Here is a 26,813-nt window from a genome sequence, read left to right as displayed (position 1 = left end):
GTTATTAATTATGATCAAGAATATTAGGAAACCAACAATCGGGGGTGAAAGAAAATTTAAACAAGGCATGATAAGACCTTATGTTTCTACGGAAGCTTAACCACACGCGACCTTCTCTCCTCTTGAGCGTGAGCAAAAGCTTCCAACCTTTGGGCAACGCATCCCCGAAATCACTGTCATTGGTTATCTTTCTTTTCTTCCTCCTGCTGCTTCACTGTCCGTTCAAATCCTTCATAAACGCTAACAAAGTCGTTTCAATCTCCAAACCAACAGTTCACCTTCTCAATTCAGGACCAAAAGCATCTTGAATATTAGCCAATGTAGCAATATCAATGGTGACACAATTTTGGTTCACAATATCCATAGTCAGCTCCTTGTTGGCATTCAATTCATTGTTCATGCTTCCGTTTCCTACCTCTCTTCTTCGCTTCCTTGCAGGCAACAATGATTGGAAACTGATGCGGAAAAAATTGACCGGATGTCTTCCCTGCAGTTCCTGGTGCTTTGGCCGACTTGCACAGAAGAGATGACAGGGGAGAGCCGGGCTGACCCGACGGGGGACTCTCCGATGCCTAAGTCAGACCTTACCACAACAGGCACTCAAGAGAGCTTTTCCAATAAAAGAAGTGAGTGATCGATCCCCTCTGATGGAGGCTTACCTTGGTATTTATAGGATGTTTATGGAGGGCAAGTGGAAGACCATTGTGAAGAGTCATGTTTAGGTGTGGAGTCCTCAAGGGGAGTGGCTCTGTGATTCTGGGAATATTCCACCCTCTTATCTCGGAAAGGCCAACCGTGTGACGTCTATAATGATATGTAGAGAATAGAGTCCTGTCCTCCAGAATAGGGATTACGTTCCTTGAATGTAGGGGTGGACGAAAACAAATTTCTGGAAACCTTATTGTTGACGTCAAGCTGTTTGAGATTTAAAATGTAACCGCAAGCGTACGGATCAGTGTAGCTACGGGTCGAACACAGGGAGAGCAGCCACTTTATTTTTTATTTCTTTTAATAATGCGAAAGTGAACTGATTAATGGTTGTGATCTAATTCTAATTACCGTCCTAAAAATAACGTCCTAACCATTCGTCATCTAAGAATTTAAAAACGCAAACCACGCAATTAAAATTAAATAAATAAATAACTAAAAATAAACAACCCACGCAATTAAAAAAATAAATAAATAAATAAAGGAAAAAAATGCTGAAATAAAAATAAAGTAAAAGAAAAGGGGATAAAGCTAGAGAGAGACTCACAAGTAGGTTTCTCTACTTAGCCCGAGGGATGCATCATAATATGAGCTTCCCTACTTGACCAGAGAGTCACTCTTACAAGGGTTACTCTACTTGGCTTTAGGGAAAGGGAGACAATTAAAATAAAAGCAATAAATTGATGGTTCTATGGCTAGGAGGGGTAAAGCCAACACATACATTAGCCATGAACCTTGGGGGAAAGGGATAACAATAATGTAATGACTAAAAATAAAAATTCTAAATTAAGAAAGAAAGGATAGTCAGAAGAGGGAATGAGAGGGGGGAGAGAAGACTACTGAAGGAGCCTACTTACTTGAATCAATGTTTGAACTTGAAAAAAAAAATTGCTCCATGGCTCGTGATCTTGTCACCTAGATCTAAGCCTAGAACTATAACTTAAAAAATTACAACTCAATTGCATAAATCATAAACATAAAAGGGCTGAATAAAAATAAAAGAGTACTTGCATTAATTGAAATAAAAAAAAACTATTACAAAAGTGATTGAAGAAAAGATAAAGAAGAACTAAAACTAAAGAGAGAGCAAGAGAAAGAGAGAACAACTAAAAAAACTAGAAGAAGAATGAATTGTCTCTCCTCCTCTTACATTAGTTGTATTTATAGGGAATGAGGAGGTAGGGTAACAAATTTCTCTTTCCTAAAAGGGAGAAACCCATAATTGATTGTGAGATCTTTTGAGTCCAAAAGTGCTAAGATGGAGGAGAGAGAAGAGATAAATAAATTTGGAGAAATTTCCCATAATTTTTTTGTTTATTTTCTTTCCTTTTTTTTTCTAATTTATTTTTCTTCTTTTTCTCTCTTCTAGGGACGATTTTCTTCTTGCTTTGTGTGATTTGGACAATCTTTGATGATGATGTGGAGGAGAGAGAAGATTTGGACAATTTTTATTTCTCCCTTTTTTTCTTTCCTTTTTTTTTTTTTCTTCTTGCTTCCACGATTTTCCTTGCTTCTAATTTGATGTGGAAATCCCCTCCATGCCCTTAGTGCTTTAAGTGAGTGAAAAGCAGGAAATCTTCAACAAAATCTTCTAAAAAAAACAACCATAAGATTCGAACTTGAGACCTCTTGGTGAGCAAGAGAATTTTGTACACCATAGCTCACCAACTAAGCTAGGTAGTTGTTGTTACCAAAAACAAATCTTTAATCACTTAAAGATGTGGTCCATCGATCCTTGTTGGCATTTGGAGTATTCCTTGTACCTCTGGGACAATTGCAAACGGGCTGGTTCTGCATCTCGGTTCAGTTCTGATCCATTATTCTTTTTCTGACCCGAAAAAGAATAATCATTTGTACGGGTGACCAAACGAATGTGTACTTTTAATTGAACACGTCCATCTTGCTCAGAATTTTGTCCTCTTCGCAACCATGGAAAGAAATAGGACCTCTTTACGTGTAAAATTGAAGATATAGCTCCCGATAGTCCTTAAGGCCTTGAAAATATAAAACCTGCAAAAAGAGAGTAAAAAACCCAAGGTAGCTCCATTCTAAATATGTAAAATACATGTTTTACTACCCTAGATTTCACACATAAATGTGCTCATCAGAATTCCCCCACACTTAGACTTTGCTAGTCCTCGAGCAAAACAAAAAGAAAAGAATAAAGATAAAAAACCTAACTCACTTTCGTAGGAATCACGGTTGCACTTAGCATGTGCAACAAGCCTTTAAACCCCTAGGTCACCCCTAGTGGATGAGTTGTGTCTCGTGGGTGTTTGCAGTGAATATACACCCAAAATTCAGAATAAACAAATCCCAACTTTGGCTAAAGGTAATGCCCATACCGATCCGGAGCAAAGATAATTTCTCTTACAAGGGACCCCCACACTTGAACTTTTATTACCCTTTATCAATTCCAGGCACTAGCATATTTCTTAATTTGGAACTCACCTCGTCTCTTCGAAAACATCCTTATCTTAAGGCAAAACCACTTGTGAAGAAATAGGGAACCAATGACTAAGGCGTTGGAGTGTTTTTTGACCAAACATGTTACCAAGCAATAATGACATTTGCACATTTTTTTCTCTTTTTTTTTGCTTAATAAACTCTATTCTACTCCACTACTTTTGGCCTGAATGACATGGTGGAGCAAACACCAGACACCCAAGTTACTATGTAGCTTCGCTTTTTGCATATGTCCACAAAGGCAGTGATGCTAGAGTTACTTCAGAAGTTTCCTCCCAAGGAATTTCGATCAAGACACCACGCTTCCTGAGGCGCAATGCCCTGTCTAGTTCCAAAGGAATCAACTCTTATTCTTCTTTATACCACATTTCTCATTTCATTTAAAATTGTGCATTTATCAACCCATGCCAAATTAAAAAGAAGGTCTCAACTCCAAATCAAAAGTACAAGGAACCCACAGACTTACATATGGTCCATCACCATAAAACAGGGGTCTCTTATTTTTCAAAAGAAAGTCCCATCTCAAGACACATGCTTGTTTCTTTCTTCTCAACAGGGTTTTATACGTTCAAAATGGGTACCTTAGTCAAAACTTTTATTTTCATACATCAAGCAACCGAATGGTATGATCATTAGCCAAAAGCCAAAGTAGGACTTCATCCTTAGCAAGCTCAAAAATAAAAAGAAAAACAAACAAAACAAAGTGAAAGAAAAAAAATAAAAACTGGTTTCCCTCCCCCACACTTAAGTCATGCAATGTCCTCAATGCATGGAAAAAATTAAAAGCAAAGACAATGCAAGGGGGTCATACCTGATTAAAAGTTAGTCATCAGTGTAAAGAGGTTCATGGAGATCCATGACCTCTTCACTACTAGTAGTAGGAAACTCGAGGAACGGTTTCAAACGCTGACCATTAACCTTCGAAATTACCCCTGTTCCTGGATTCAAAATCTCCACAGCCCCATGGGGATATACATTATGAACAATAAATGGGCCATCCCATCGGGATCTAAGCTTACCAGGAAAAAGATGCAATCGAGAGTTGTACAATAAGACCTTATCACCAATTGCAAAAGATTTACGCAGAATGTGTTTATCATGGAAAGCTTTGGTCTTTTCCTTGTAAATTCTAGAACTTTCATAGGCTTCATTCCTAAGTTCCTCCAACTCAGATAATTAGAGCCTACGATGAATTCCCGCATCAGACAAATCAAAGTTAAGCTTCTTAATGGCCCAAAAGGCCTTATGCTCCAACTCAACTGGTAAGTGACAAGCTTTTCCATACACCAAACGGTAGGGAGACTGGCCAAGGTCGGTCTTGAATGCAGTCCGATGGGCCCACAAGGCATCAATGAGCCTAAGGGACCAATCCTTACGGTTGGGATTAACAGTTTTCTCCAAGATTTGTTTGATCTGCCTATTAGACACCTCCACTTGGCCACTAGTTTGGGGGTGATAAGGGGTAGATAACTTATGGGTGATCCCATACTTTTTCATTAAGGCCTCAAAAGGTCGATTACAAAAATGAGTACCCCTATCACTAATTATTGCACGAGGTGCACCAAAGCGGGAAAAAATGTTCTCTTTGAGAAACTGGACCACCACTTTGTGGTCATTAGTTTTACAAGGTATGGCCTCTATCCATTTAGAAACATTATCAACGGCCAAAAGTATGTACAAATTCCCAAAAGAATTAGAGAATGGTCCCATAAAATCGATGCCCCATACATCAAAGATCTCAACTACCAAAATAGGGTTGAGGGGCATCATGTTCCTTTTATTGATACGGCCAAAAGACTGGCAGGCAGGGCAAGCCTTGCAAAAATCAAAAGCATCTCTAAAAAGAGTGGGCCAATAAAATCCGCATTGGAGAACCTTTGCGGCAGTCTTCTTAGGTCCAAAGTGTCCACCACATGCATGATCATGACAAAAAGAGAGAATGGAATGTTGCTCATGATCAGGAACACATCGTCGGATAATCTGATCTGGACATATCTTAAACAAATAAGGATCATCCCAGAAAAAGTGTTTAACTTGGGAATGAAACCTATACTTATCTTGGGTGGACCAGTGATCCGGAGTCACACCTGAAACTAAGAAGTTGACAATATCAGCAAACCATGGTTCACTGGACATTGTAAATAATTGTTCATCTGGAAAGTTCTCGTTGACTGGAGAATCAACAGTCAAGGAATTGGGAAGCCGGGATAAATGGTCTGCAACTAGGTTTTCAACTCCTTTCTTATCCCTAATTTCTAAATCAAACTCTTGCAAAAGTAAAACCCACCTAATGAGACGGGCTTTGGCATCCTTCTTCTGAACTAGGTATCTGAGGGCAGAATGATCAGTATACACCACCACATGTGAACCAACTAAGTAAGACCGAAACTTTTCTAATGCAAACACAACAGCTAAAAATTCTTTTTCAGTGGTTGTATAATTGAGTTGTGCATCATTTAAGGTCCTACTAGCATAGTAAATGACAGTGGGTAACTTATTAATCCTTTGACCTAAAACTGCTCCTATGGCAAAATCCGAAGCATCACACATCAGTTCAAAAGGTTCAGTCCAAATAGGTGGTTGAACAATGGGTGCATTGGTCAACTCCTTCTTAAGTTGTTTGAAGGATTCTAGGCACTCTTTAGAAAGCTCAAAAGTTTGATCTTTGGCAAGTAATGAGGTGAGAGGTCGGGCTAATTGACTAAAGTTCTTAATAAACCTTCTGTAGAAGCCTGCATGCCCTAGAAAAGACCGAACATCCTTAACAGATTGAGGAGGTGGTAAATTATCAATTAAATCCACTTTGGCTCTATCTACCTTAATTCCCTCCTTGGATATTACGTGGCCTAAAACAATACCAGATTTAACCATAAAATGACATTTCTCCCAATTCAAAACCAAATTCTTAGATATGCACCTTTTCAAAACTAGGGAAAGATGATGAAGACATTCAGAATAGGAATTCCCATGAATTGAAAAGTCATCCATAAATACTTCTAAGAATTTTTCGACCATGTCAGAAAAAATGCTCATCATGCATCGTTGGAACGTAGCAGGGGCATTGCAAAGCCCAAAGGGCATACGCCTGTAAGCAAATGTTCCATATGGGCATGTAAAAGTGGTCTTATGTTGGTCCTCTAAAGCAATTGGGATTTGGTTATAGCCGGAATATCCATCAAGAAAGCAATAGTATTCATGTCCAGCTAACCTCTCTAACATCTGGTCAATGAATGGCAATAGGAAGTGGTCCTTCCAGGTTGCCGCATTTAACTTCCCGTAGTCAATGCACACACGCCATCCTGTTTGGACACGGGTAGGGATCAACTCATTGTTGGCATTAGGAACTACAGTCATACTAGACTTCTTAGGCACTACGTGAACTGGGCTTACCCATTGGCTATCAGAAATAGGATAAATTATTCCATGATCCAAGCACTTTAGGATCTCTTTCTTAATGGCTTCCATCATCACTGGGTTAGCTCTTCTTTGGGGTTCCGTGGATGGTTTGGAATCCTCCATAAGATGTATATGATGTTGCACAATAGAAGGGCTTATATCCTTGATATCAGTCATGGTCCAACCTAGGGCTTCCTTATTATCTTTTAACACTTTAAGTAACTCCTCTTCCTGGCTAGAAGTCAAATTTGAAGAAATTATTACAGGAAGAGTCTGGTCAGGCCCTAGGAAAGCATATCTCAAATTAGATGGCAACTCCTTAAGATCTAGCTTAGGGGGCTCAACTATGGAAGGTTTGAGAATGGAATTGGAAAGGGGTCCTAAGGGCTCCACAAGTGTGTGAAGACTCAAGACTTCAGAAAAGAAATTTTCACTATCATCATCCAACTCATCCATACACTCTTGGAATTCTGAATCAAAATCAATATCAAAGTTGGTAACTAAATCATCAGAAAAATCCAGAAAATCCTCAAGCATATTGATCTCTTCTTCCATATGTGGTTGCTTGCCAATCCTAAACATGTTAAACTCAACAGTTTGGTTACCAAAAGATAATCTTAGAAAACCATTCCGACAATTGATTAATGCATTACTCGTAGCCAAGAATGGTCTTCCTAGAATTATTGGGATCTCATCCTTGGTTGAGAAGGGCTTAGTATCTAACACAATGAAATCAACAGGGAAAATAAATTCCCCCACCTTTAGTAAGACATCCTCAACCATCCCTTTAGGAATCTTAACAGACCTATCTGCCAACTGAAGAGTAGTTCCAGTGGCTTTCAATTCTCCTAATCCTAGTTGCTTGTACACATGGTAAGGTAAAAGATTCACACTTGCGCCAAGGTCAAGTAAGGCATGCTCAATATAGGTGTTGCCTATGACACAAGATATGGTAGGGCTCCCTGGATCCTTATACTTGGCTGCTATAGGCTGAGTAATTATGGAACTAATGTTACCTGCCAAGAACGCCTTTTTGGGCACACTAGTGATACGTTTGTGAGTACACAAATCTTTCAGTACCTTTGCATAGGCGGGGATCTGGGATATGGCATCCAAAAGAGGGATGTTTACTTCTACCTTTTTGAAGACTTCTAAAATTTTGTCCATGGAAGCAGTCTTCTTTTTGTTTACCAAGCGATTAGGAAATGGGACAGGATGAACATAAGGACTGTTAGGGATTTGCCCCTGTTCAGAAGAATCATTTTTGGTTTCCTCAACCAAATCATCTTTAGTTTCAGAAAAATCTTTAGGTTCATCAGACGAACCTGGAACAAGAGGCACATTTGTGTCCTCAACTGAAGAAGAGTTAACAGGAGTAATAGATGGGGAAGATTTAGGAACGCTCTGTAGGTACTCTCTACCACTCCTAAGGGCATAAACAACATTACATTGGTTAGAGGGCCCTTGTTGAGTCTGACCTTGTACTATATTCAGTGGTGCATTAGTTGGTCCTTGTGAACTAACAGGCTGATGATGCCTAGGGTTAGGCTCTGGTTGACTGGGTAAAGTTCCCTTCTCCCTCTCACGCATAATTGAGACAACTTGGGTAAGTTCTCTCGTAAGATTTTGATGGCTTGTCATGAGGAGGGCCATATTTTTTTCCAAGTCACTTATTCTACTTGCCTCTCCAGTGTTGGTAAACCCAGGGGGTTGCTGATAAGATGATAGAAGAGGGGCCCTAGGAAAACTCGCCTGAGGTCCTACATTTGACCTAGGAAAAGTATTTTGAGAAAAAGATTGTTGTGCAAAGGGAGGCCTTTGGGGTCCAGGTTGACCTTGATTATAGAAATTGGAAGGTCCTGCTTGGTTGCCCTGATTCCAAGAGAAATTTGGGTGATTTCTCCATCCTGGATTGTATGTGTTACTATATGGATTATTCTGGTATAAGGCATTAACACTATCATTAGAAGTGCCCCCAGAGGTGTTAGGGCATTCTTCTATGACATGTCCAGGGGACTGGCACCAAGCACAAATCTTAACCAAATTGACTGATGATGGCTCTCTAGGAACAATAGCCTCAATCCTCTTGATTAGACTATCCAAATGGGCTTCCTTGGCTACTATCCCATCCACAAAATATCATTTTCCTCCTATGGTTCTTTCACTCTCTTGGGTTGATTCCCACTCACGGGTTTTGTCAGCTAAGTCAAGTAAAAATTCCCATGCCTTTCCTTCATCTGTAAAGGATGTGAATCCCTCAGGGCACATAGACTCTATCATTTGTTTAGTTGGGTAATCAATACCCTCATAAATTATTTGACATAAATGCCATAGGTCTAGGCCATGGTGAGGGCATTCTTGGAGTAGATCCTTGAATCTCTCCATAAGTTTGGAAAATGACTCACTAGGCTTTTGCCTAAACTGAAGGATATCACTTCTAAGCTTATTGGTCTTGTGAGTTGGGAAAAACTTCTTAAGGAAGACAACTGTGAACTGTTCCCATGAGGTTATAGAATTTGTGAGTAACCCATACAACCACTTCTTAGCTTGGTCTTTCAATGCAAAAGTGATCAACCTAAGCTTAACAGCATCATCAGAAAGCTGTTGGATCTTAATTAGAACACATACCTCTTCAAATTCCCTTAGAAATAGGTATGCATCCTCAGAGGTCAACCTATGGAAGTGGGGCAACATAGTGATGTATTGAGATTTGAGTTCAAAATTATTGCCCTAGGCTTGTGGTAGAACTATGCAGGAAGGTTGGGCTGTTCTAGCAGGGTAGAACCTATCTTTCAGAGATTTAGGTGAAGGATTTTACTGTTGGTCTCCCATATTGAAGGGTTTTAAAGAGAGCAAACGTATAGGGTCACTACTTGTTGGATCTCTTCTTTCTAACCGATTCTTAGTATTACGTACCCACTTAACACTCATGCAACAGAAAACTACCCACAACTAAAGTAAGACAAGCACAAAAGAATGGATAGCAAAACTTTTTGATGATTTTTATTTTTTTAATTTTTTTTTATTTTTTTTTTTTTTTTTTGGTTTTTTTTTTTGGGAGCTTACCGGCAGGGATCCAGGGTTGCTCAGGTCAATTCCTGAGGTACTGCTCCAGGGCGAAACCTGTCTTTATCATACTGTGAGGCATGGCGACCTCCACTGATACAACTATTATTGCAAGTTGTTCTTCTCAGGAATTCAATAAAAGAAAAGGAAAAATATAAAACAAAGAAAACAAAGCACTCCGATTTACCAAAAGAAAGTGAAAAATAACATGGAACTGTCTCCCCGGCAACGGCGCCAAAAACTTGTTTGAGATTTAAAATGTAACCGTAAGCGTACGGATCAGTGTAGCTACGGGTCGAACACAGGGAGAGCAGCCACTTTATTTTTTATTTCTTTTAATAATGCGAAAGTGAACTGATTAATGGTTGTGATCTAATTCTAATTACCGTCCTAAAAATAACGTCCTAACCATTCGTCATCTAAGAATTTAAAGACGCAAGCCACGCAATTAAAATTAAATAAATAAATAACTGAAAATAAACAACCCACGCAATTAAAAAATAAATAAATAAATAAAGGAAAAAAATGCTGAAATAAAAATAAAGTAAAAGAAAGGGGATAAAACTAGAGAGAGACTCACAAGTAGGTTTCTCTACTTAGCCCGAGGGATGCATCATAATATGAGCTTCCCTACTTGACCAAAGAGTCACTCTTACAAGGGTTACTCTACTTGGCTTTAGGGAAAGGGAGACAATTAAAATAAAAGCAATAAATTGATGGTTCTATGGCTAAGAGGGGCAAAGCCAACACATACACTAGCCATGAACCTTGGGGGAAAGGGATAGCAATAATGTAATGACTGAATAAAAATCCTAAGTTAAGAAAGAAATGGTAGTCAGAAGAGGGAATGAGAGGGGGGAGAGAAGACTATTGAAGGAGCCTACTTACTTGAATCAATGCTTGAACTTGAAAAGAAAAATTGCTCCACGGCTCGTGATCTTGTCACCTAGATCTAAGCCTAGAACTATAACTTAAAAAATTACAACTCAATTGCATAAATCATAAACATAAAAAGAACTGAATAAAAATAAAAGAGTGCTTGCATTAATTGACATAAAAAAAAACTATTACAAAAGTGATTAAAGCAAAAATAGAGAAGAACTAAAACCAAAGAGTGAGAGAGGGAGAGAGAGAGCAACTAAAAAACTAGAAGAAGAATGAATTGTGTCTCCTCCTCTTACATGAGTTGTATTTATAGGGAATGGAGAGGTAGGGTAACAATTTTCTCTTTCCTAAAAGAGAGAAACCCACAATTGATTGTGAGATCTTTTGAGTCCAAAAGTGCTAAGATGGAGGAGAGAGAAGAGAGAAATAAATTTTGAGAAATTTCCTAAATTTTTTTGCTTATTTTCTTTCCTTTTTTTTTTTCTAATTTATTTTTCTTCTTTTTTTCTCTCTCCTAGGGACGATTTTTTTTTCTTCCTTTGTGTGATTTGGACAATCTTTGGTGATGATGTGGAGGAGAGAGAAGATTTGGACAATTTTTGGTTCTCCCCTTTTTTTCTCTTTCCTTTTTTTTTCTTCTCTTCTTGCTTCCACGATTTTGCTTTCCTTTTTTTTTTTTCTTTTTCTTCTCTTCTTGCTTCCACGATTTTGCTTGCTTCTAACTTGATGTGGAAATCCCCTCCATGCCCTTAGTGCTTTAAGTGAGTGAAAAGCAGGAAATCTTCAACAAAATCTTCTAAAAAAAACAACCATAAGATTCGAACTTGAGACCTCTTGGTGAGCAAGAGAATTTTGTACACCATAGCTCACCAACTAAGCTAGGTAGTTGTTGTTACCAAAAACAAATCTTTAATCACTTAAGGATGTTGTCCATCGATCCTTGTTGGCATTTGGAGTATTCCTTGTACCTCTGGGACAATTGCAAACGGGCTGGTTCTGCATCTCGGTTCAGTTCTGATCCATTATTCTTTTTCTGACCCGAAAAAGAATAATCATTTGTACGGGTGACCAAACGAATGTGTACTTTTAATTGAACACGTCCATCTTGCTCAGAATTTCGTCCTCTTCGCAACCATGGAAAGAAATAGGACCTCTTTACGTGTAAAATTGAAGATATAGCTCCCGATAGTCCTTAAGGCTTTGAAAATATAAAACCTGCAAAAAGAGAGTAAAACCCAAGGTAGCTCCATTCTAAATATGTAAAATGCATGTTTTACTACTCTAGATTTCACACATAAATGTGCTCATCAGGTATTCCTAAGATAAGTGAACGCACCAATTCCACTCTTTTCGCCATCGATATAAGCTTTCCCTTCCACCCTATCAGCTGACTGTTCACTTTGTCCATAACAGGCAAAAAAGCTTCTTTCTTCACTCCCCCCTTAAAGATCTCAATGCCTAAATATCTTGTTGGGAAATTTCAAATCGAAATCCCTAGAGTTTCCGAGATGGCCTGCTTTTTGGAAGGATAAATATTTCCAAGAAAGAGCTTGCTTTCTCTAAACTGACTCTTTCTCTAAACTAATGCATTGCCCTAAGAATTCTTGATACTTCATCAAAAAATATTTTAAATTACTAACATACTGCATGAAGGCATTAGAGTGTATAAAGATGTCATCTGCAAAGAGAATATGACCTGGCGTTGGGACGCCTCTAGGACCATGAAACAGCCTCAGCTTATTGATTTGAATCAACCTCGTCCGGCCTCTGGATAAAACTTCTTCCACAATTATGAAGAGCATAGGTGAGATAGGGTCATCCTGCCTCAATCCATGCTCCACCCCAAAGAGGCCCTGCAAACCACTATTAGCCAAAATAGATATTTTTGTTGATTTCAAAATCTGATGCAACCAGTTGACCCACTTCTCAGAGAATCCAAATCTACGCAAAACCTGAAAGATAAAAGACTATGAGATAGTATCGTTTGCTTTTATGATATTAAATTTTAGGCCAAGACTACCCCCTCTAGTAGAAGAAAACATTAGGTTTGCAAGCTCCGAAGCCAAACGTATGTTGGAATGAATCAACTTCCCCTACTGGAAAGCACCTGGTTCTTTTGAGATAATAATCAGAAGAGGCTCTCTAGTCGCAGCACTGTCACCTTTGATATTAATTTATAAAAGAAATTCCCCATGTAGAGAGGATGAAATTCATCTAGAGACGAGACACCCTCCACTTTTGGTACTAAAACCAGAAAATTATTGTTGACTCCTCTAGGCATAAGACTTGCACTGAAGAAGTATCGGGTTCCATTACATACGTCACTTCCACAATATCCCAACACTTATAGTAAAAGGCCCCGAAAAAACCATCAGGTCCAAGTGAGCTATCCGGGTCTAGCTCCCACACCGCCCTTTTAATATCTGCATCACCAGGGATAGAATCAAGGTGGTGGATATTTCCTTGTTGGAGAGAAATTGGGATATTATCCAGTAGCTCCGTATGATCAACTTTCAGAGAGATTTTATGAAATTTCTTATAAAAATCAACAAACAACTGATCTTGACCTCCAACAGTGGTACTGTCCTATTTCTTAAGAGATCTAATGGTATTTCTCAGTCTTCTTATCTTTGCTGACAAATGAAAAAACTTATAATTTCTATCACCATGCTTCATCCACTGGATCCTAGCCTTTTTGTAACACCCTAAATTGACTTAACCCCCTACTCTATGCTCAAGTAAGGAAGCAGAGGAAAGAAAGGCAGCATTGGCATGGTGGGTGGAACTAGTTTTCCAGGCCACCTACATCTGATCCGTCTAAGAAGGTTAACAGGTTTTCGTCCTGGGGTGGGGTGGGAGTGCCTGGAGGGCATAGATGACCCTACTTGTTGATGTCCAACCTGCCTGCATAACTGAAAACCTCATCAGGAAGCATGAGCACACATGTACTATTCTAACCCATATTGAGCAGTGTAGCGTAGATAAAAGAACATACCCAAATTTGGGTAAAAATGGCAGTAAACGGCAGGTCCAACCCACTGGCCAGTGGGGCTGCCAAAAAAATTTTTTTTTTCCAGTCTGCCTAGTGGAGCCCACACCTCGGCAGCACAGTTCCCCATATTTTTACCATGAATAGAGGTTTGTTTGGGGATCATAACCCACCTTATGCCTCAGTAGGCAAAAATGTACAAATAAAGTTATAAATCAATAACCTACTTAGCTATACTAGGTGATTCAGAAGGTACGAGCAAAATAGACCCTTAGGTGTGCTTTAGTTGTACCATATAAACTAAATGGCATCAAACCTCAATCGATTTTTTCTGCTACTACAGTAAGGAGAAGAAAAAGGAGAAGAGAAAAGGAAGAAGGGAACAAGAGGAAATAGAGAAGGAATTGTTGCACCTAAGGCAACTCTTGGTCCAGTACTGCACACAAGTAAGGAATTTTACCAAGTACAGTAGGAGAAATCAGTTGGTTCAACTGAATTACTAACTAGGGTTAGGGATTTCAATTCATTAAGGACTGTAGTCAATTCCCTGTGGACTAATTAGCTTCCCTATAAAAGAAGCCCCAAATTCTAGAGGATTCAAGGACTATAATTGTTAGAAGATTTTCTCCATACCGGAATTGGGATTTCTATGAGAATTTAGTTAATTTCTATCCTCAAATTCTTCTACAAGTTTAATAGGGTTGGAACATTGTAAACACTTGTAACGAACCCTAATTAAGTGACTAAATTAGGGGAAGTTGTTCAATTCCACAGAAATACCTCAATTCCTATTTAATTTATTTAGAATGGGATGTATAAGACTTGGGTTAATTAATTGGGCCTTGAAGGTGGGTCAGTATACAGCTACACCTGCCCACAAGACCCATTCTGTTCGGACAGAGTTGCCAGGTAAGAGCTAAACCCAATTTTGAGGTTGCAATTCACAACACATTGGCAGAATTGAATTCTGCAAAAGAAGGGGCACCGATAGGTGTGAGAGGTCAGCTAGTGGCCGCCTAGCTGACCTTCCGGTGAGGGTTCCAGAACCCAGAATGGCTACTAATGTGGCTTGTGGATTAGAACTAATGGTTAGGGTCTGCGAGCACCATTTTCATTAGAATTAATTCCTCGTAGGGAAAAAGGGCTGTGATGAGGATCTTAGAACCTTGAATGACTGATGATGTGGCCATATGGTACTTTGTCCAGATGTGGGGTCCACTGACATATCTCTTAAATGAATTTGGCCCTACTAACAGTTAGGCTATAAAAAGGGTACCGTGTAATGGAATTCCAATCAGGAACTAGATATTAGGGTTTTAAGTTAAACTGAATAGTTGAGGCAGTAGAATTATTTATTAAGAAATATATGTATACAATGTGCAATTAGGAACCAAAATCATATGTGAGGGCGTAATCCAATTTGGGAATCTATAGCACACATGATTTGGGAAATCAACGTGAGTGGGTGGTTGACTTATTTTACGGAGCTTTTTTTTTTTATGCTTGGTTCTCATGCATAATGTTCTATGCATATTATATCTATTACTGATACTGAGATACTAGAAGCTGAAAAGGTAAGATGGGATGTGAGTGAGTGCCTGACGATTCTTTGTATGTTGTGTGTATGGTTGATGGTTGATGGTTGATGGTTGTTGAGCATCATATAGAAGGTTTGGGGGCTAGGATTTGTACCCGAGTGCTACAACCCCTTGTCAGTAGGGGTGAGGTACTCACTAATCCCAACTCGTGGATGCCTGATCAAAAGTACACTTTCGGGATAAGATGTACTATACCTAGAGATGGATAGCAATAGGGTACGATGCACTATACACTTGACTGTCGGGGTTACTAAACTAGAGGTTAGCCTGAGGACCGAGGTTCTTTCTGAGGCTGGCTGACTCTAGCCTACAACTATCTTGTATCCTTAGAGACCGACATACTAGGAAATGGGATACGACCTACGTTGCGTAGCACCATACTACTTCTACAGACTTAGTAATGGACTAGGAAGTAGTGCAGTCTAAATGAACCCATGAACATCATATAGGTTGTGGAGCATGCATTGTATCATTTGTACTGCATTTGCTTGCCTACCCCCAGCCCCATACTGAGCATGTCATACTCACCCTATTTTACGCACTCTCTATAGATGCCGAGACCGGTGTTTTTCTGATTATCAACTGATCCTGTGGGAATGGCCATGGAATTTGAGGCCAGTGTCCCAAAGACTAAGCCAGAGCATGGACTCGATTGTGATTGTGAGGACTGTGCTTCGAAGGCTAGACCTACTGAGTGATATCGTTGTCAATACAGGAACCCTTTTTGTGTAAATATTCTACTGTGATTGAGAATACTCTGATGTAATATATTGTATTGAGAATCTGGAATACATGTAAATATTATAGGAGACAATTTGTGAATATCATGTAATTGTAAATTATAACTCTATCATCTAGTAAGCACTGGTGTGTATATATATGATGGACTGTATATGTACGTGATTGTAGTATTTGTAGTGTTGTGTTTTTGTTTCCCTCTCCTGTGATCATGGCGAATCAGGCTGACTGGATACGGTAAAGTATCTAGTGCCACATACCTTTGCTAGAGAAAACATGGTGTGACACTATTCCGCCTATAGTTTTTTAATGGTTATCTAAAGCCTTAATCAGGGCTGCAGTCTTTGCATCTACCTCCATAGCAAAGAGCTGATCTTCTAATCCCTTAGCCCCAATTTTTTCCTGCACCTAAGAAGGATTGTTTTATGCATCTTCTAGAGCTCTATCCAAGTTTGGGAAAGATGATCTCGCCCAGCTCTTGAGGACCCCTTTTAGCCATTTGAGTTTCTGCATTAGCACAAAGATGGGAGACCCTATACTCCATTCACCCAAAGAAGTAGCAACCACCTTTCAAATTCATCAAACTCTATCCAGAATTGATGAAATCGAAAAGGACAGTATAAGGGCGTTGACAACTATCCAAAGTTATCAGTAAGGGGGCATGATCAGAGGCAATTCGAGGGAAAACCTGTTGAGAACAGTCCTGAAATAAGGAAATCCACTCATCATTGCAGAAGCTTCTATCTAGAACAGAACAAACATTGCCTCTACAATGATTAGTGGACCATGTAAACTTCCTACCAAGAGAAGGCACCTGAATCATTGAGCACACATCAGCCATAGTGCCAAACTCCACTGCAGATCCGAAACTAAAATTCCGTGGACCTTTTTTCATAAGATTGCAGGGTGGCATCAAATCCCAAATTATAGAGCATGGGGTAGGCAATTGAGGGGGTTTTATAGCCAAATCCATCTATAAAATCCTCCTACCAACTCTAAAGCTACTTGCTTCAACAAAAGAAACTTGAATCAATTTTTCCACCATGCCATGGAGATCTAAATATGTTGATCAGACTCTAAGACAATCACAGGGGTTTGCAGGATCCTTTTCCACATGATCCATAAATTTGGATTTTTTTCCCACTTGATTATTATGAATAAAATCACACTGAACGCCCAATTTATTAAAAAGTAACTTAGGAAATGCATTTATTTCCACCATAGGCTCAGGAAGGCAGAGATGGTCTAGATCCTTCTCCTTAATTAAGATCCTCAATGGGTTTTTTTCAACCGCCCTCTTCATTCCTCTTATATTTTAGAAGAGGATCTTCAAAAAATCACTTCTTAGAGGCAACCTAATGATACACTCCATCGCTGAAGTGGTTTTCTCCTTTCTTCTTGCTTCACCCTTGGCATTGTCAATCTCCCTATTCACTTCCCAATTGAAGTAGGGTGGGGGGAGAGAGAGAGGGAGAGAGAGATGTTCTTATGATTTTGATCTATTATAGAAGGGACATTTGTATTGTTGTATTGTCAAGGTTATATTGGGAATATGCCCAAACTCCTATAAATGTTTTGTAATAACAAACAACCCATTTCTCTTAGTATATGTGCTAACTGGTGGTTTGTACAAAAGGACCGCTCAAGATTTGCATATTTAATTTATCAAGTCAAGACACAAAAATCAAGAGTGGAATCTACAAGTGACGATGAAGACTTCAAGAATTAAGTGGTCATGAAGACTTCAAGAATCAAGTAACAATGAAAACTTCAAGATTCAAGTCAAGATGAAGACCCTAGGATAGTCTAGTACTCTTTGTATATTGTACACTCTATATGTATATGTTTACGCACTTCATGCATCGCATATCATCATACTAGAATGACTATAAGACATTCCTTGACCAAGCTAGAAGTCCATAAGTGGTGTAGAACATAATTAGAAATACATGTTCTATGTGACTTTCTGTGAAAATCACTATACTAGACTCAAGGGAATTTTGGAAAACCTTAGATTTAGTATCAGAAGTTAAACCCCCTATGAAATTTGTAAGAAATCGAGTCACGATTTCAATGCAACTTGAATAGGGTCAATCTGATGTCAGATAAAAAATTTATGGCCAAAATACTGGTGACTAGTCAGTATGACAATTGTCTGTAAAAAACAAGACAGAACTGTAGGTGGTCGACCTACTGGAAGCCCCGGTTGACCGGATGAAAGTCCTGGTTGACCGGCACCTGCCTGGATCACTTCTAACGGCTAGTTTTCTATCTCCAACGGCTCTTTCATGTCAATCGGCTATCGATGGCGGTCGACCGATGGATTCAAAATATAATCGTTAGAGCCTGATTTTCTGCCTAAACTGCTCTCCTAAACTCACCTATAAATACCTAAGATGCTTATAATTAATTATCAATTAAGTCTGAGCATCAAGAGCAAAGTTGTGAGCTATTAAATTCATATAGGCATTCAAATCACTTGAGCGACTTCGGTCTTCACTAATCCCAAGAGGAAAAGCTCAAGTCTCCATTAAGTCTTCCACATTCTTGTTGTACGCATCAGAGCTACAGAGAAGACTTTTTAAAAGGTGTATCATTTCATTTTCATAATCATCATTTGCACCACACCAGAGGTAATCCTCTTTATTCCACTTTTTTAATTTTCTGTTTTACAATTCTAGACAGTACTTAGAACTAGTGGAATACCTTACAAAAGGATTCTTGTTGGGAGTGGACTAAACTCAGATTGAGTCGAACCACTATAAATCTTGGTGTAGTGTGATTGTGACTTTTTATTCATTCCACAGTTTTATTTGCAATCACACTTGGGCTAATTTTAAAATAAATGAATTTCCACTAGTATAACCTATTGACCCCCCTCTAGGTTATTTCAGGTTAGACTATTGGTTTTGAGGATTATTGTTTACTGTTGTTATGACAGTCTACCATACCCATACATTTTTATTTTTTATTTTTTGGTTGACATAATTAAAAAATAATAGGATTTAATATGTCATGAAATATTTTAACTAAATAATAAAAATGATATATAGATCAAACTCTAGCCATCAAGGGTAGTTTGACTATGCAGAAGACCCTTCCCTATTGCATGCACTTTGCAGAGAGATTGGAGGGTCTGAAAAATTTCTGGTCATGATCTTGTCAACGATGAATTTGTTAGCTGCCTCAGTTAAATGGCTTCCATTCCAATTAACTCTAAGAAAAGGGTCTGAGCACGATAATGTTCCCATCCACAACTACTGTCTGCCCACATCGTGCAGTATTGTTGTAGTTATATTTGCCTCCAAAGCCACAACAAGCTACCAGTGGCTGCTGATACCCTACAAGAAGAATCACTAATGTGTCAATAATTACCATCTCTCTCTCTCTCTCTCTCTCTCTCTCTCTCTCTAAAATATTAGATGATGGATGACTTACCAAAGTCTTGAGGTTGACTCATGAGGAGGTACTTGACAGAGTAAATGTCCATATATGTAATGGCTACCAAGGGAAGTTGGTTTCTGAGTTCGACAACAACTTCCTTCAACTTCTGATCGAAGTATTGTGACACCTCATCATAAGGAGTTGCACAGCCAGCTTTATCTATCTTAGAAGCATTACTCACTGGAAAGTTTGTAAGGATATATGCAAAACAACCAATAGGACCTGTGTTATGGATCCAGAATGATCTCCCTCCTAAATCATATACTGCTTACAAATTATAACCACATCCATCCATAAGGGTTTCAAAATCGAACTGAAAATTGTTTATCAGAACTGAACCAAGCCGTTCACATCGAAATTGTGAAATCATTTGATAAATGGTTTAGCTGGTTTTAAAATTGAGACAGTTTAGTTAAATGATTTAAATTGAACTGAACCCTTTAATCGATGATAAACTGTTCACAACAGATAGATTGATGCACAGTCAGTTAAGTGTTAAGTCGCTCAATGTTAAGCCTACATCAATTTCAGTAAGAAATTAAAAGGGAACGAAGACATTTTTTATTAAAACAAAAAAAAAAAAAAAAAAAAAAAAAAAATCCCTTATAAATTGTTTGAACTGTAACCGTTTAAAATTAACGATTTTGATTTCATTATTTGAAACGTTTACTAAGCAAATACGTTTCACTTTAGCCATATAAATTTTACAAGACATTTCCTCATGGGCTGGGTGGCCCAATTGCAATGCAATATGCAAATCCATATTGTGAGTAATGAAAACTTAAGAGCCTCAATAGGAGATAACACCTACAACACTACTGGCCTAGCTAATAATGAATTTACCTTGTTATTAAGAAGGGTTGAAATATTATTCATTACCGGGATATTCTTGGAGAGCTTGCTAATCACATCAGGATGTCAGCCTTAATTGCCTCTAGAGACGGGTTGCTGAACAAACCCAAACCAATATTATTTTGACCAATATCAAATGTGTACAAAGCTTGACCAAAAAACTCCACATTGGGTAACACATTTGTGTAGATTCCACCTAGCAATAGATGATAAACAGGACACCTGTGAGCCATTTTAATGAAACTGTACTGCTACATGATTGATAGCTATAGAGGGTTGTTAATTAATTAATTAATTACCTTGGTTCGTGATTAATTGTGATATGTATTTGAATTGTTGGAGCTGGGAGAATTGCACATCCAAGTAGAAGGGGCTGGGTCCTCTCCTGGTTCACCTTTTATATGACGGCCTGATTGTTGCCCCCGATATAGTGAAATTAGCACCGTGGCTGAAGTTGATTCCCAATAAATCGAGATACGCGCTGGGGTAAGGTAATCCTAATTTTTCCACTGATCAAAATATTCATTTTTTTTTTAAACAATGATCAAGTCAATAATTGTTACATTTCTTTGGATTAACAATAAGAGATTGAATGGAAAAATAGGATTCATAGGGCCAACCCCACTTAATTGGATTAAAAGAATATTTGACCATGAACTTGAAAGTGGTCTTTGTTTGCAGATTTTTAGGTCGGGGGTGAACTCCTTAAAACTTAAGCTCATACCGATAGCCCATAGCCCATGGCCCATTTCAATCTCCAAACTTAAATGGTTTGAAAGCGAGAATTACAAGTTTGAAGGGTATTCTGAGGTTTTCCCTGCCAATCATAGGAATGGTAATGGGGTGGGTTGGAGAGACTCACCCCACTCCACCTCTAGTGTGGGTGATTTGTATGACGGAGATAGGGTTGGTATGGCAGGGTTTAAAAAACCCGAATTGGGATTTGGATCAGTCCCAGTTGATTCAGATCTAGATTGATCTAGATCGGCCTTGGAATTGACATATTTCAGCCATTTAGGGTTTTCCATACATAATCAGTTTGAGTTCCATTGGGAGGAATTGGAATCAATGGGAATTGGTTATAACTCCATAAATTGGAATCTAGGTTGAAACCTTAGGTTGCGTTTGGTAGTCATTTAGACGTTTTTCCGTTCTATGGGGGAAAAAAAAAAAACTTAATAAAGTATTTGATGTCAACTTAGTGCTTTTCAATTTTTTGGAAGGAAAAGGAGAAAAAAAAAAGCTAGAAAAGATGGAATGATGTAACCTTGTTCCGTCATTTTGATTTCAATAAAAAAAATAAAAAAGAGTAAACAACTAGGGTAATCGTTCCTAAAACAGGTTCATCAAACACTATTTTTTTGCCATAAAACGGCATTTTTATAAAAAAAACTAAAAATTTTGTCTTTGACGTGAAACGTCATTTCTGAAACTGAATGACTACCAAACGCAGCCTTATAATTTGGAACTATGAAGAATTAAATATTTCCAATAATCTGTAACCAAAGATAAGTTTCATTAAATTTCCCCCCCCCCCCCCATAAAAAATCTATTAATTTAGCAACATACGAAGAAAAAATTGATAAAAATTAGAACCAAGCGATTCAAAAGAGGTTTTTTTTTTTTTCGCTAAATGATCATTTGTATATTAATGGAAAAAAGAAAAAAATTAATGTACATAACTCAGGAAAATAAAAGAAAAGAGAAGGAAGATGCACTTAATTCACCTTCGGCATTGCCACCAATAGATTAAGACACCAAAACCCAACTCTTCACAATAGAGAAATAAAACAAAGATAAGTTATTGCAGCCTATATCTTGGGCGACCGGAGGCATCCGAGTCTAAATCCATCTTGACCAAAGCTGGCAAAAAATTAATAGGGGATGAAACTTCAAAGCAGGCGGCTGACTTGGATAAGAAATCAGCAATGGAGTTTGCTTCCCGGTAGCAGTGAGTGATCTTCCACTCCACCCCTTGAAGATAGGAGGAACAAGATAACCATCGTTGACATACGATCCAAGGTAATTTTCTTTTCATCAAAAGAATGACCACAGACCGAGTCACATTCAATCCAAAGGCACTGAGCTCCCAATCTTTTTGCATGTTCAAGACCTAAGATAATGGCCATGAATTCAGCTTCGAAGTTTGTACAGATACCAAGATATTCTCTAAAGTTTGCAATCACCTCAGCTCTCTCATTTCTTAATACACTACCCGTCCCAGATTTTCCTAGATGCAGCACCCATCTGTGTTCAACTTTAGCCAGCCACTTTGGGGTGGACACCAAAAGATAGAAATGCATTCTTTATGTCTTCGATGAACCCCAGGGAAACCAAGTCTTCTCGCACACATCAAGTCTTCAAGAGATACTGCTACTCCTATATGAGCCAAAGTTTGGCAGTGAATTTCAGCTTTCACTCTAGCGAAGCAAACACTCACAGGGCTAATTATTCCTTCATAGCACCTAGAGTTTCTTTCCAACCAAATGAAATATGGGATCAAAATAAAGCCCTTCTGCCAAATTCCTTTCAGAGAGATGGATTTTGCCTACATTTTCCACCAACAAGTCAAGTGATCATCATCTATAAAAAATAGACCATTGGATACCGAAACAGCCATAGAACAAATTCCACATCGAGGTAGCAAAACCACATTTATAGAAAACGTGGTCTTTGCACTCCTCTGCCTAGCCTCACAATTCACATCTAGATGGCAAGGGAATCCCGCTTTTTTTCATGTTGACATCAAGAGACAATTTGTTTTTTAGCAATCTCAAATAAAAAATAGATTGACGAGGAAGGATAGAGGATTGCCATAAAATGGAAAACCAGCCCACTTTAGGCATACTTCTAAATTTATCCCAATCCGAGTTCATTGTGAAAACTCCCGCCGTGGTAGGACACTAATGGCATTCATCCATATTATCAGACATATGGATGGATTTTGCTTCCTCAAAAATTCCAGCCATAAATTCTGAACTTACAGTAGGGAAATTCCATCTGTAATTTTGAATAAAATCTGAGACTTTTGCCTTTAAATTCACAAATAAATCACCTTCGAGGGAAGATCTTTCTAAAATAGAGGATTTTCCAAGCCAAGAATTTGTCCAGAAATTGATATGGAGACCATTTCCTCCAATGCTCATTGGAGGAAGCAAAATTCCAAACTATCTTTATTCCTAGTCAAATGGAGGAGGATACATGATTGGACTTAAGAGAGCCATTAGCTTTGAGAAAGCGAGCTCGGAAGAATTTACTCATTGAAGAATCACTATGCTTGATTTCCCAAGCCAGTTTAGAAAGACAGCCGTAGTTCACATCCCACAGCCTTCGAATCCCCAGGGAGCCCTCTTGTTTGGGCTTGCAGACGTCATCCCATTTTACCACAATTTTCTTTGCCACCTCCATATCACCAGACCAGATGAAATTATGCATCCACCTTTCAACCAGCTTTATTGAATAGTCAGGCCACCAGTAAATTGCAAAGTTGTGAATTGGAATGCTAGAGATAACTGACTTCACCAACTCCACTCTCCCTGCCATGGAGAGCAATTTTCCTTTCCATCTAGCTAGTCTCTTTTTTTTATTTTATCCATCAAAGGTAGGGCATGATCTTTTCTCACTCTCCCTCTAAAGATCTCCACACCCAAATATTTTGTGGGTAGCCTATTGGATTGGATACCCAAGAAATCACAAATAAATTGTTTCATGTGTGGCGCCACCTTCCCAAAAAATAATCTACTTTTTTCTAGGTTGAAAAACTGGCCAGAGAAAGCCTGATACTTGTCAAGGAAAAACTGGAGGTTCTTTACATATTTTGCAGAGGCATTCATTAAAACAAAAATATCATCTCCAAAATATAAATGGGAGGGAGTAGATACACCTCTTGGCCCAGGGAGGGACTTTAATTTTCCTTCACCAATCATATTTTTTAACCTATGCAAAGAACTTCCTCTGCCAAGATGAACAAGAGGGGGGAGAGAGGATCACCTTGACACAGACCTCGGCCCACAAGAAAGAAGCCAACCGGACCCCCATTAACTAAAACTGAGATTTTGGTAGAGTTCAAAATAAGATGGATCCAGGATATCCACTTTTCTGAGAAACCAAACTTTCCCAAAGTGGCAAATAGAAATTTCCATGACATGGAATCAAATGCCTTCTGAACATCAAGCTTCAGACCCAACCCTTCACCTCTCACTGTTGAATGCATCAAATTGGCTAACTCAGAGGCCAAACTGATATTTGTAGAGATGATTTTTCCTTTCTGGAAAGCACCTTGCTCCTCTAAAAAAAGACTGGGAAGAAAAGACATGAGCCTAGATGACAGAATCTTGGTGAGAACTTTACAAAAAAAATTACCTATACATATAGGCCTAAATCTGTCCAGAGAATAAGCGCTCTCAGTTTTGGGGATTAGGGTGATGAAGCAGTTGTTAATTCCTTCAGGAAACTTTCCCACAAAAAAGAAATAAAATACTGTTTTGCAGAAATCGCCTTCGATGATGTCCCAACACTTTCTAAAGAATGACCTAAGGAATCCATCCGGGCCAGGGGAGCTATCCGGATCTAAATCCCACACAACTGTCTTTATCTTTGCCCTGCTAGGGATAACATCCAATCTTTGAGTGTCTTCCAGAGACAAAACCTTGGGAATACAGTCCAAAAAATCATAGTGAGCAACTATTGGAGAGGCTTAATGAAATTTCTCAAAGAAGGAAGCAGTATATTCAGCTATTCCCGGTTGGTCTTCCACCAAAGTGTCGTCTTCCCTTTTTAGACTAGAAATTTGATTTCTAGCTCTTCTCAATTTAACAGAGAGGTGAAAAAACTTTGAGTTGTAGTCACCATTTTTTTCCCATCTCAGCTTAGCCTTTTCCGACCACAGTCTTTCTTGCATTTTAGTTCCTAACAAAAGGGCAATCTTAGCATTGGCCTCTTTATTGAGAGATCATCAGACATCCCTAGACCTTCAATTGTTTCCTGGATTTTTTCCAAGGATCTCGAGGCTTTCTCAACCTCCTCATTGAGATTAGGGAAAGAAGAACGAGCCCAGGATTTTAAAGCCCCCTTTACGATCTTCAATTTCTGAGAGAAAAAAAAAATTGTATCACTGTTGAACTAAGTCTTCTAAGCTTCCTCGACCACAGAGGAAAAAGATGTGTTTTCCATCCAGAAACCATGAAAATGAAAGGTGACATTTTTTGGTTTAGGAATGGCATCTGAAATAACTAACAAAGGAGCATGATCAGAGCCAGGATTCCACAGGACTCGTTAAGTAATATTTCTAAAAAATGGATCCATTTTTTATTGCAGAAGCTCCGATCCAACACTACTGTAATGTGGCCCCTCCTTCAATTATTCGTCCAGGTGAATTTTTCCTAGTGGAAGAAACAGGAAAAAGCATGCATGCATCATCCATTGCCTGAAACTCAGCTGCAGAGCTGAGATTAAAATTACCTAGCCCTCTTTTTTTACTTGACACTAGAGAAGCATTAAATCGAAGATAACTAACCAAGGGATCTCAGAAGAAGCTTGCGACTCCAAGTCCAGCCATAATTGATGATGAAATAATTTAAAAGAGCTAGCATGCATTACAAATAGACCTATCTTGCTACCAGGCTAGTCGCAAAGAATGAAAATAAATTGATCCGATGAGGCAAGACTACAGGGCGGGGTAAACTATTCTTCCACAAAATCCATAAATTAGGAGCTTTATTCTGCCTATAGTTATGGATGAAATCAATTGCGTACCCCAATTTATTAAAAAATAATAAAGGGAAGCCACTTTCTTGAACTATTAGTTCAACCAAGCATTATACGTCTGGATTATGCTCTGTTAGAATCAAAGGAAGGGCCCTTTTACCGGCGGCCTTCCTCATACCCCGAATGTTCCAGAGAAGAACTTTCATTGATCACTGTTTTGATGTGGTGCCCATGTCAGTCTTCTTAGACTGATCGCCTTTTTTCTTCTGCTTACTGCCTATGGCCTTCACTGTTGTGGTTTTCTTCAACATAGCCACTTCCCTGTCAATTAGGCCTACTTCTAAGTGCACAACGGAGGCCATGCCCATTGAAGAATCATCTATAGGCAGAGATGAGATAATGTTTTCCTCGCGAGGCACCTCTAGGACTGGCAGCTGACGGTGTGATAGAGAAGCACCACCACGACCCCGACCATGTAGGGAGATCGTTCTTCTAGGCCGAGAGGAGAATCTCGCTTCCTGAACAGGAGCGCGGTTCTTTGTTCCATTGACCAAAGGGGCACTAGATTCCTCCATGGGCAGGAAGAGGGAACCGGGTCACAATCAGAAGAACCGCTTGATGATCGTTAACCAGAATCCGAATCAAACCCACTGGATACCCCTTTACCCAGTGAGATAGCTTGGTTGAGAGAGTTTGGTTCATTGGCATCCTTATCAGATTCGTTTCCTAAAAAAAAAAGGATTCAAAGGAGAAGATTCCAAAAATACTTGGATATCTGCTCCATTCACCATATGGTTGGGCGCTCCACAATTTAAATCTTCCTCAGGTGACGCTCCACAATTAGAAACTTCCTTAATAAGGGTTCAACAATTGGGAGGACAGTTATGGTTATGAGCTAGATTCTCATTCAAATTTTGAATCACTCTCTCTGAGTTCAACGCCACTGAGTCGACTCCATCTTCAAC

The 26,813-nt window shown here is 38.9% G+C and overlaps 1 non-coding gene and 1 pseudogene across 1 annotated transcript; one reads left to right on the top strand and one right to left on the bottom strand.

Moving 5' to 3' along the window:
• Positions 1–8,908: 8,908 nt before the first annotated feature.
• On the top strand, positions 8,909–9,015 carry LOC122083015. Its single transcript, XR_006141542.1, has one exon. It is a non-coding gene; the product is annotated as a small nucleolar RNA R71 (small nucleolar RNA).
• Positions 9,016–18,929: 9,914 nt separating this feature from the next.
• LOC122082106 lies at positions 18,930–26,423 on the bottom strand (annotated as a pseudogene).
• Between the last annotated feature and the right edge of the window lie 390 nt (positions 26,424–26,813).

Source organism: Macadamia integrifolia, chromosome 6 (assembly GCF_013358625.1).
Source record: "Macadamia integrifolia cultivar HAES 741 chromosome 6, SCU_Mint_v3, whole genome shotgun sequence".
In the NCBI taxonomy this organism is placed as follows: Eukaryota; Viridiplantae; Streptophyta; class Magnoliopsida; order Proteales; family Proteaceae; genus Macadamia; species Macadamia integrifolia.
The sequence above is the reverse complement of the archived record's forward strand: the minus strand, read 5'-3'. Positions and strand labels throughout refer to the sequence as shown.